Raw genomic sequence first — 12,130 nt, 5'->3', positions numbered from 1 at the left:
ATCTACTTTGTTTTGATGGAAGCAAAAGAAAAGTAAAAAAATGGTAGTACACATTGCAATGATTACTGTCCCCCAAAAGCCAGATGGGTCACAAAACCCAGCTGGCATCAACCCCCCGCTCTCCACTTCCTGGTCCAGGGCCAGGGTCTGTTTTTAAGGCAGGGCAAAAGGGGCAGCTGCCCAGGGCCCTGTCATTGTTGTGGGGCCCAAAGCAGCTGCCTCATATTTGCCAACTATCCTGGTTCAAATTCCCTCGTCCCTTAGGTTTTAGTCCCATGCTGTGTGCCAATATCTCAGTGTGAAGTGCGGCTACTAAAGCTGGCCATCTCTGCCCTATTGTTGTGTACCGATGACTCACCTGCAGACCCTGTGTTTGCAAGTAAATTACCGGCATTCATATGTAAATAGCGGCGGCATTCATATGTAAATAGCGGCGGCCGGCGGCATTAATATGTATATCATGCCCTCCTGAGGTCATGTCCACAGTAATCTCTAGCAGCCAATCAACAAGCAGAAATCATGTGCTATAACCTCTAGCAACTAATCAGTAAGCCGTAAATTGTGCTGTAACCTCTAGCAACCAGTCACTGAGCGGTAATGATACACTGTAACCTCTGGCAGCCAATCGCAACTGCTGCCTGATCTGATTCAGTAAACTGATTTTTTACGTTTTAAGTCCAGCTGTTATTTATTGTATGTCACAGAGCAGGTGGAGAGCGAAACTGCATTGGGGGGGGCCAAGAAAAGTTTTGCCCAGGGTCCAATCAATATTAAAGTCGGCCCTGTCCACGGCCATTTTAATACATGTTTGTTTGTAAGTGAGAATTTTAATTGTCAAGACCTGTATCTGACAAATGGATACCGTCACACCTGTAAATGCTGCCCTATATGTAGGCAAAATAAGGATGCGGATGGCTGCACTTCAGAAATTCCTTTATTGAAGAATTAGTCCATACAAAATCAGAGTACATATGCAAACAACTGATGCTTTTCTCACCAATCTCACTGGTTCTTAATCATACCTTTATGATATCAATTAAGGAATTTCTTTGGAGTGCGGTCATTCGGATCCTTATTCTGCCTACATGTGTCTCGCATACTGAGCCAGCACCTTCAATTGGTGGGGGAGGTGATATCTTGGAACAGACACCTGGAGCAGGTTTTCTTGTTCATCTATTTTCCAGAACGCTGCCCTACAACTCTGAATGTCTGAAAGAAAAAAACGTTAACTAGCGGCATCAACTTTTCTATGGCTCTGTTTATTCTTTCCTGACTTTCTCAAAAGGCTTCAACATAGGTGAATCAAGCCAATGAAACCTGGGGATAATCTCTGAAAAAAAAAAAAAAACAATAACTGTACCAGGGGATGTAATTTTAATACAAAGTATATAATTTATAATAATAAAAATTTGATCCTGTGTTCTTTGTTGGCCTATGTCATTATCCCCCAGATGCTAAATTAAGAAAACAGGGGGTGGTAATATTTAATTTAACCTGCCCAACTCAGAAAATTAAAATTTCCCCACACCATACCCCTTTTACCGCTTCAGAAAACCTTAAATAAACCTGTATTCAAAGCTACATTTTCTGAATACAGCCTTCTTCCTGCTCTTCTCTGGGTCCAAAAGATGCAGAAATATCCAAAATTCCAAATAATTTGGGCTGGACCTGAAATAATAACTCAAACAAAAGAGTAGGGCAAATATATAACTTGCAGCTGTTATATTTCTATCTGCCTAGTTTCTTAATGGTACCGGTTTCTAAACCAAGTTTAGATGCTTCTTTGACTGCACCTATTCAAAATGAATGAGAAGACAAACGTAGATGATTTAATTGGAGAACTTTCAAGCACTTGTTTGACTTTGTTTTGACCTTTTGGAGCTTAAGCTCCAAAAGGTTTTAGACCTTTCATGACCAGGGACCATTTTTTGCTGTTCGGCACTGCGCCGAACAATTGTGGCAATTGTGCAGTCATGCAACACTGTACGCAAATAAAATATATATCATTTTTTTTCACACAAATTGTGCTTTGTTTTGGTGGTATAAGATCACCACTTGGTTTTTTATTTTTAAGAAAAAAAATGAATATGTAAAAAAAACAAAACAATATTTTTTACTTTCTGCTATAAAACATATCCAAATAAAAAAAAAAATCTTCATACATTTAGGCCAAAATGTATTCTGCTACATGTCTTTGGTAAAAAAAAATCACAATAAGTGTATATTGATTGGTTTGCATGTAAGTTATAGCATCTACAAAAGATGGTATGTACAGTTGCAATAAAAAAGTATGTGAACCCTTTTGAAATAATATGGATTTCTGCACAAATTGGTCATAAAATGTGATCTGATCTTCATCTAAGTCACAACAATAGACAATCACAGTCTGCTTAAACTAATAACACACAAAGAATTAAATGTTACCATGTTTTTTATTGAACACACCATGCAAGCATTTACAGTGCAGGTGGAAAAAGTATGTGAACCCTTGGATTTAATAACTGGTTGAACCTCCTTTGGCAGCAATAACTTCAACCAAACGTTTCCTGTAGTTGCAAATCAGACGTGCACAACGGTCAGGAGTAATTCTTGACCATTCCTCTTTACAGAACTGTTTGAGTTCAGCAATATTCTTGGGATGTCTGGTGTGAATCGCTTTCTTGCCACAGCATCTCAATCAGGTTGAGGTCAGGACTCTGACTGGGCCACTCCAGAAGGTGTATTTTCTTCTGTTTAAGCCATTCTGTTGTTGATTTACTTCTATGCTTTGGGTTGTTGTCCTGTAGCAACACCCATCTTCTGTTGAGCTTCAGCTGGTGGACAGATGGCCTTAAGTTCTCCTGCAAAATGTCTTGATAATCTTGGGAATTCATTTTTCCTTCGATGATAGCAATCTGTCCAGGCCCTGACGCAGCAAAGCAGACCCAAACCATGATGCCCCCACCACCATACTTCACAGTTGGGATGAGGTTTTGATGTTGGTGTGCTGTGCCTCTTTTTCTCCACACATAGTGTTGTGTGTTTCTTCCAAACAACTCAACTTTGGTTTCATCTGTCCACAGAATATTTTGCCAGTACTGCTGTGGAACATCCAGGTGCTCTTGTGCAAACTGTAAACGTGCAGCAATGTTTTTTTGGGCAGCAGTGGCTTTCTCTGTGGTATCCTCCCATGAAATCCATTCTTGTTTAGTGTTTTGCGTATCGTAGATTCGCTAACAGGGATGTTAGCATATGCCAGAGACTTTTATTCGTCTTTAGCTGACACTCTAGGATTCTTCTTCACTTCAATGAGCAGTCTGCGCTGTGCTCTTGCAGTCATCTTTACAGGACGCCCACTCCTAGGGAGAGTAGCAGCAGTGCTGAACTTTCTCCATTTATAGACAATTTGTCTTACCGTGGACTGATGAACAGCAAGGCTTTTGGAGATACTTTTATAACCTTTTCCAGCTTTATGCAAGTCAACAATTCTTAATCGTAGGTCTTCTGAGAGCTCTTTTGTGCGAGGCATCATTCACATCAGGCAATGGTTCTTATGAAAAGCAAACCCAGAACTGGTGTCAGAGAGCTTACCTTGCTGGTCGTGGTACTGGCCGCCTTGGTGCGTGCCGATGCGTGTTGGTGTGACCATTCCTGTGCGCGCTGCTGTGTGTGTTCCTGTGGGCGCTGGTCTGTGCACTGGCGTGCGGGCGTGTGCGGGTGTGCGTGCGCGCCTGTGAGCATCAGCATGCACACGTGCGCGCCGTTTGGTGCCAGTCGGCCTATTTAGGTCTGCCATGCACTCTGCTCGGTGCTGGCTGATCAACAGCTTCCTGTGCCATAGTTCCTGTGCTTATCCTGTGTTCCTGTGCTCCTGTGTTCCTGATCTCCTGACGACCCGGCTTGCCTATTGGACTCTCCTGACTTCTACCTGTATCTGACCTCGGCCTGTTTGACTCCGCTCCTGCCTGCTCCTGCTGTACCTTTGCTGCCTGCCTGTTGCCGAACCCTGCCTGTGCCTTGACCTGCCTGCTCTGCTCCTGCTCAGCATCTGTTTGCCTATGTTCCAGACTACTGACCTGCTGCTTGAAGATCATCCCTCTTCCAGCACCTGGATCCCTTCACCAGACTCTCATACCACTCTGCACTCCTGTGCCTCCTGTTCTCTCAACCAGGGGCCGCAAGTCGGATACGTAAGGGAGTCTACCCTCTGCCCAAGCAGACTAACCGGTCTGGTAAGTGGAAGTCTGACAGTATCAGGCAGCCATGACCGAGTCCGGGCAGGGGGCCTCCCCCATGGATGAACTGTGTAGACATCTGGCGGGGCTCACTCAAGCTGTAAAGAGCCTTCAGGAAGGCTATTCAAGATTGGAGGAACAAGTTCAGGCCTTATCTTCTCCTTCCAATCCTCAAGGAGCATCCTCTGCTGGACTCTCATCTGCACCCTCCATAGTGATGCTTCCTCCAGAGCCCAGAGTACCCACACCTGAAAGGTTTGCCGGAGAACGCAGCAAGTACCGGGCCGTCCGCAATTCCTGCGAGCTCTACTTTGCCCTGCAACCTCGTACCTTTTCCTTGGAAGCAACTAAAGTGGGCTTTGTAATTTCCTTATTGACTGGCGAGCCACAAACCTGGGCCCACTGCCTTCTGGAGCAAAAGTCTGGGTCCCTGGATAGCTTTGACACCTTCTTCATGGCCGTGTCCCAACTATATGAGGACCCTCAACTGACAGCAACTGCTGAGGCTGCGCTGTACTCTCTTCAACAAGGTCGCAGAGCGGCTGAAGACTATGCGATAGAATTCAGACACTGGAGCTCTGACATGGACTGGAATGACGCCGCCCTGCATCACCAGTTCAGAATGGGGCTATCTGACCCACTCAAGGATGAGTTGGAATACCTCAGTCCTTGGAAGAGCTCATCAACCTCTCCATCCAGATTGACCCGCGCCTAAGGGAGTGTCGGTCTGAGAGGTCTACCAGTCCCTTCCGCCCCACCTGAATGTAACCTAAGGTTCCCAGTCCTGTCGGTCAGTTTCCTCCCACTTCTTCTGCTCCAGCTGCAGAAGCTCCCGAACTCATGCAGCTAGGTTTACTCCGACCCATGCTCACTCCTTAGGAAAAGCTGTGCAGACGAGCCCACAACCTGTGTATACTGCGGTGGACCTGGGCATTATGTGAGGGCCTGCCCCAACAAGATGCGTAAGTGCCTTCCTGCCTCTTCAATGTGTGCATCTGTTTTGCCTAAATCTGGTTCTCATCTTGCTCTTTCCATCACTCTGCAGCTTCCAGGAGGGAATATTCCAGTGTCAGTCATCATTGATTCCGGTGCATGCAGCTGCTTCGTCGACTTGACCTTCGCTGCCAACCACTGCATCCCACTTCAACCCAAGGCCCAGGGGCTTGCTGTTCCCCTGGCGGATGGCTTCACCCTTAGTTCCGGTCCAGTCACACAGGAGACCGTCCCTTTGCTGGCCACCATGGGCACCCATCATCAGGAACTTCTTCGTCTGGATGCCATCTCCTCTCCTCTCTTTCTTATCATCCTGGGGATGCCCTGGCTGCAAGCTCATAACCCCAGCATTAAATGGACTACAGGAGAAGTTAAATTCCTCTCGGAGTATTGCCAGCAGCACTGTCTACTCAGATCTTCTGAAGAGACCTCCCAACTCCTTTGCTTAGACTCAGATCCGGAGCTACCTCAGTCCAATCCCGAACCCCATCAGGACTTTCTGGACGTATTCAATAAAAAAAGAGCAGAAACCCTGCCCCCGCACAGGCCTTATGACTGCCCAATGGAACTGTTACCTGCTACTGAGGTTCCTTTTGGGAGAATCTTCCCACTAACTGAGCAGGAGTTAGACACACTAAAGGTATACATAGATGAAAATCTGGAAAAAGGGTTCATTCGGGGGGCTCCCGTCAGTCCACCTACCCTCACTTATCCATTAGAATGCATGTGCCTCCACTGTGGGGACACCCAAATTTTAGTGTTAGGACCACAGATTACAGGGTGCCGTGACGTGGCTCTGTGGCTTACGCATGCGTTTGCAAATGCGTGCAGACTGAACCCCTGTTTTTAACGCATACTGTTAGACAGGTCAATTGGTTGTCTGTGAGCTGGTGGTAAGTAGGCTTGAAGTTTTTTCCTGGGCATTCCCCAGGTTTTGTTGTTATCTGTTTGTGGCCTTCCAATGCCTCTTACTGCGATAGCCAGCTATAAGTGAGGGTTATTAAAACCTTTACCCGTTCCAGAGAGGCCGTGGAAAATGATATCGATGGACTTCATCGTGGAACTTCCTCCGTCTGAGGGATTTTCCACCATCTTTGTCGTGGTGGACAGGCTGTCCAAAATGGCACACTTTCTTCCCATGAAGGGCACACCCTCGGCCATGGATACAGCAAAGATTTTTGTCAAAGAAGTGGTAAGGCTGCATGGGGTTCCATCAAGCATTGTGTCCAATCGGGGTGTTCAATTTACTTCAAGGTTCTGGAAGGCCCTCTGTGGTTCCCTTGAAATAGAGTTGGCATTCTCATCAGCCTATCACTCTCAGACGAACGGGCAGAGAGAACCAATCAAACCCTGGAGCAATACCTCCACTGTTTCTCTGCCTTCTCTCAGGATGACTAGGTCTCTTTATTACCTGTTGCAGAATTCTCCTACAACAACTCCTTGCATTCTGCCATCAATCAGACACCATTTTTTGCTAACTACGGGTTCCATTCATCTTTTCTGCCCACTTCAATACCTGAATGTACCGTTCCTGCAGTCTCTGAAACCATGGGTTTTTTCTTCACCAACAACAAACTTCTACAAGAAACTATGGCCAAGTCTCAGGAGTACCACAAAAAGATGTTTGATAAAAAGAGGCGTGGAGAACTTATCTTGGAACCCGGCAACCAAGTGTGGTTGTCCACAATGAACTTAAAAATGGCCTGTCCCTCTAGGAAATTGGGCCCTAAATTTATGGGTCCCTTCCCGGTAAAGAGGAAAATAAATGATGTCACCTATGAACTTGATCTACCTGATTCTCTAAAAGTGCACCCGGTCTTCCATGTGACCCTACTGAAGCCTGCTACTCCTAATCCTTTTGCTGGCCGCACTACTAGTCCACAAAAAACCCAAAAATCATAGTTGACAATGAAGAAGAATTCGAAGTGGAGGCAATCCTGGATTGTAGAAAAAGGAGAAACGGAATCCAGTACCTTATCAAGTGAAAGGGGTATGGTCCTGAAGGCAACTCCTGGGAGCATGAGAGCAATTTGCATGCCCCGGAACTTTTACAGGCATTCAAGAACGCTCATGCCCCCAGACTAGCCCAACTGGGCATCCGGAGGCTGCCCTTAAGGGAGCTTACCTTGCTGGTCGCGGTAGTGGCCGTCCTGGTGCATGCCGGTGCGCGCCGGTGTGCGTTGACGTGCGTTCCTGTGCTCACTGCTGTGCGTGTTCCTGCGGCTGCTGGTCTGTGCACTGGTGTGCGGGCGCCTGTGAGCATCAGCGTGCACACGTGCGCGCCGTTTGGCGCCAGTCGGCCTATTTAGGTCTGCCATGCACTCTGTTCGGTGCTGGCTGATCAACAGCTTCCTGTGCCATAGTTCCTGTGCTTATCCTGTGTTCCTGTGCTCCTGTGTTCCTGATCTCCTGACGACCCGGCTTGCCTATTGGACTCTCCTGACTTCGGCCTGTTTGACTCCACTCCTGCCTGCTCCTGCTGTACCTTTTGCTGCCCGCCTGTTGCCAAACCCTGCCTGTGCCTTGGCCTGCCTGCTCTGCTCCTGCTCAGCATCTGTTTGCCTGTGTTCCAGACTACTGACCTGCTACTTGAAGATCATCCCTCTTCCAGCACCTGGATCCCTTCACCAGGCTCTCATACCACTCTGCACTCCTGCGCCTCCTGTTCTCTCTACCAGGGGCCACAAGTCGGATATGTAAGGGAGTCTACCCTCTGCCCAAGTGGACTCACCGGTCTGGTAGGTGGAAGTCTGACAACTGGTGTGTGTTTTTTTATAGGGCAGGGCAGCTGTAACCAACACCTCCAATCTCATCTCATTGATTGGACTCCAGTTGGCTGACACCTCACTCCAATTAGCTCTTGGAGATCTCATTAGTCTATGGGTTCACATACTTTTTCCACTTGCACTGTGAATGTTTACATGGTGTGTTCAATAAAAACATGGTAACATTTAATTCTTTGTGTGTTATTAGTTTAAGCAGACTGTGATTGTCTATTGTTGTGACTTAGATGAAGATCAGATCACATTTTATGACCAATTTGTGCAGAAATCCATATCATTCCAAAAGGGTTCACATACTTTTTTATTGCAACTGTATACTAGAATTTTTTTAAATTTATTTTTATACTAGTAATGGTGGTGATCAGTGACTTATACTGGGACTGTGGGACAGTGCAGTGAGAAATCTGACACTAACTGACACAGTGGGAACTGACTAAATGACACTGACATGACTAGTGATACTAATACAGTGATCAGTGCTAATACTTGTTTCGGAAATGTTTATATCTCACTTAAACGATTAACATTACAAATATAAGTGATTAAACCTTTGTCTATATAAGAATAAAAACGAACGATAACAGGGAAAAAATATAAACAATTACATTTATTTACACAGAAAAGAAAGTTAGAATAATTAGAATTTATCATATATCTCCAGTGATTTCATAAGTACATTGTTACTCTAGGCTGCATTAATTTAGGCCGAACTCAGAAATGGTTACAATGGTCATACACAGGATATACAATATCATAAGACAAATCCTAGGATACAAAAAGGTTAGAAAGAAAGAAGAACAGAGATTCCGGTATACATTACTCAGACAGCATATCCCCTAGATGGTCTTGGGCTGGACAGTGCAAAACCATTTAGCCCTCTCTCTCTTTTATATGCATTCTCCACCAATCAACAGATGCAACATATTGATTGGGTCAGAGATGTCTCAAAGTCTGGTTGGCTACATTTGAAGCCCCTTTGCTAATTGGCTTACAGCTGCCTTAAATTCTGATTGGTCATATCTGAAGCTGTCTAAAAGTTCATGCTCGGACATTGCTGGAACATTGCGACCCCCTCGGTGCCTAACAGTCTATGAATTAATGAACAATCTCCTTTGATCTCCCAGCCCAAACAGTCCCGACAGTAGTATGTTAATGGGCCCCTGGTGAGTTGATTACCACCTGGGGACCTTTCCTGGTTCCCACCAGTGTATTGAAAGCATGTTAATGGCCCCCTGAAGAATGGATGCCTTAAGGTCTGCCAATACCCTTTGATCCAATTAACACCTGGGGGGGGGGGGCCTTCTCGTGTAACTACATTCCTAAGGTGAGTTATGTTCTATCATGATATATATATAAATATATATATATATATATATATATATATATATATATATATATATATATATACACATATACACATACATACATCCTATGGGGCAAGGCAGTTTAATTGGAGTCCTTGCAATGGTCCACTTGAACCTCATTGATATAAATATGAAATTCAATATCTCCATCACATACTGTACGCTGTCACTGTACTAATCATACTGACTGGGAAGGGGTTAATATCTAGGGCAAATCAAGGGGTTAACTGTGTAGCTAACAATGTGTAATGTGTGCTGATTTTACTAATCAATGTGGGTGATTTTTCTCCCTGCAGCCACACTGCTGCTCTGTGTACAGAAACCAGTGTTGTTAGTGAACACAGGGCTCTGTACTGTGATTCGCTAAGCCAATCAGCAGGTACCTGCCATAAATCATTGGTTGGGACCTGCTGACCGACTTGTGCTTTATCGAATTACAGCACATATACAGTGACAGGGCAACTGTTCTGTGCTGGATCATGTACATGTACACATATGTATGCCCTCTACCTGGAAGTGCCGGATCACGTACATGTACATGATCCAGCACAGAACAGCCGCCCTGTCACTGTATATGTGCATGGGGCAATTCGCAAGTGGTTAGCACTTTATTAAACTGAAATTTTGTTAATTGAAATTCATTTTAATTAATAAAGAGACAATTACCAACACTTGGTCTGATTTTTAAAACTTCCTTTGATATCAAAACAGGACAAATATTAGTGCCAAAGAAACCTTTACCTAACTAATCATTTTTTGACTGTGTAATAAATCCTAATCCTCTTATCCTCAACAACGATCTTGTGAAGCCTAAAACCGGAATTACCATTCTTATTGGATGGAACCTGCTCTGAAATTCAAAATGCTGCAAAGAATGCTAATGAGAAAACTGCTTTGAATGACACAGGTTCAAAAGAAGAACAAGAAACCAAATGTATAACCTGACGTAACTTGCAAAGATTGTCTGCTGTAATTGGTTTCAAATTCCACTTTAAAAATAACTTTTTTGTAACCTTTGAGAGTGAAAAACTGCTACAAGCTGGAAGGTTGTGTAACTAAAAGAAACCCTTGCAAGAAATGTATTAATGTGTGACCAAGAATAACCCCTAGGCTTGGTTCACACTGGGGCAACACGACTTACAGCGCGACTTTGTAAGGCAACTTGGAGGTGACTTTAGCGCGACTTTAAGCAACTTACAACGCGACTTCAAGTCACCTCCAGGACAGGTGACTTTGGCTGTGGCCAATCACAGAATAATCAGCTCTCTGAAAGGGAGGGGTTTGCCTAAACTAATTTCTTTTCCTGTAAAGTCGCTTCCCTATAGACCATGATCCGACTTGTAGGCGACTTCCATTGAAATCTATGGGTACAAGTCGCCTAGAAGTCGCCTTGAAGTAGTACAGGAACCTTTTCTGAAGTCGGAGCGACTTCAGTATCATACATTACAGTGGAGGTCCGCCCTGAAAAAAAAAATTGCACAAAAAAATACCTAAAAAAATGGAGGAAAAAAAAATGTTTTACTTAAGTGAAATGGCTGTTGCTAGGCAGTCTTCCTAATCTGCCTCTTCCTACACCGCGGTGATCTTCAGTCTTCTGCTCCCCACGTTGCCTTCTGGGGAATTGGGTGCGGTGTGTTATGGGAACTGTGTGTGTCCCACAACACATCGCGTCCCATTCACAAAGCGCCGCTCTGCTCGCTCGTGCGCAGTAGGAAACTGGCAGTGAAGCCGCAAGGCTCCACTGCCTGTTTCCCTTACTTAGGATGGCGGTGCCGGGACCCGAGAGCAGAGGGACGGGTCAGCCTCGGGCGGCCGACATCACAGGCACCCTGGACAGGTAAGTCTACTTATTTAAAGTCAGAAGCTACAGTGTTTGTAGCTGCTGACTTAAAAAAAACATTCGCTGGCCGGAATCCCTCTTTAAGACGGCTCTCATTCACTTCAATGGAATTTCTGATGTCAAGCGACTTGGGGCGACTTGAGGTCTGACAAGTCAGATCCCAAGTCACGGTAGTGTGAACCGAGCCTTACCCATTATTGAACTTATTGAACCCATTATTGAAAAGCAAGTTTTTAGAAAAGGAAAATGGATCCTTATTACTTAAATTTAAAAATGATATCCACAAAAAACAGGCATATAAGTATCATGAGGATTTTTTAATACTCTTTAACATCTAAATTAGGTCCCATAAGTGCTAAGGACATACTGCCCCATGCAGGTCTGCATCTGACATCAATGTTCGGAAGTGCTGCACCTGAAATTGCTGCCAACCTATTCTCTGTACCTTGGACATGCCTAGCTTTTATCCAGATATTTATAGGGTAACTCCACTTTCGTGGGGAAAAAAAATTACAAAATAATTTTTTTTTATATAACATATAAAATTGCTACATGAGTCATATTGTAATTGAATGTTATTCAAAATTACCTTTCCTTTTCAATCTGCAGTGCTGTCATTTTCTGTAAAATGCAATGCAATATGACAACCTGGAGGCATTCTGTACACAGTTCCATTCACATTTACTTTGCACATGGACACAGACAAACAGCTATTTCTTCAGAAAAACCAAAGGTAAGAATCTCCAAAAAAGTTTGTTAAAATCCTTGCAATGTAGATAAGTCACCCAGAGGGGAAAGTTACTCTTTAAAGTAAGGCATTTGTATACTCAACTTTTCTGTTTCAATATTTTTATTAAAGGTTTTATACTCAACTTTTAAGAAGGGAAAATTACTGGTTGAGATTTTGAAGCTAGGCAGTTTATTGCAAAGAAGACT

Source organism: Aquarana catesbeiana, linkage group LG01, assembly GCF_042186555.1.
Source record: "Aquarana catesbeiana isolate 2022-GZ linkage group LG01, ASM4218655v1, whole genome shotgun sequence".
NCBI lineage: Eukaryota > Metazoa > Chordata > Amphibia > Anura > Ranidae > Aquarana > Aquarana catesbeiana.
Note: the sequence above shows the minus strand (reverse complement) of the source record.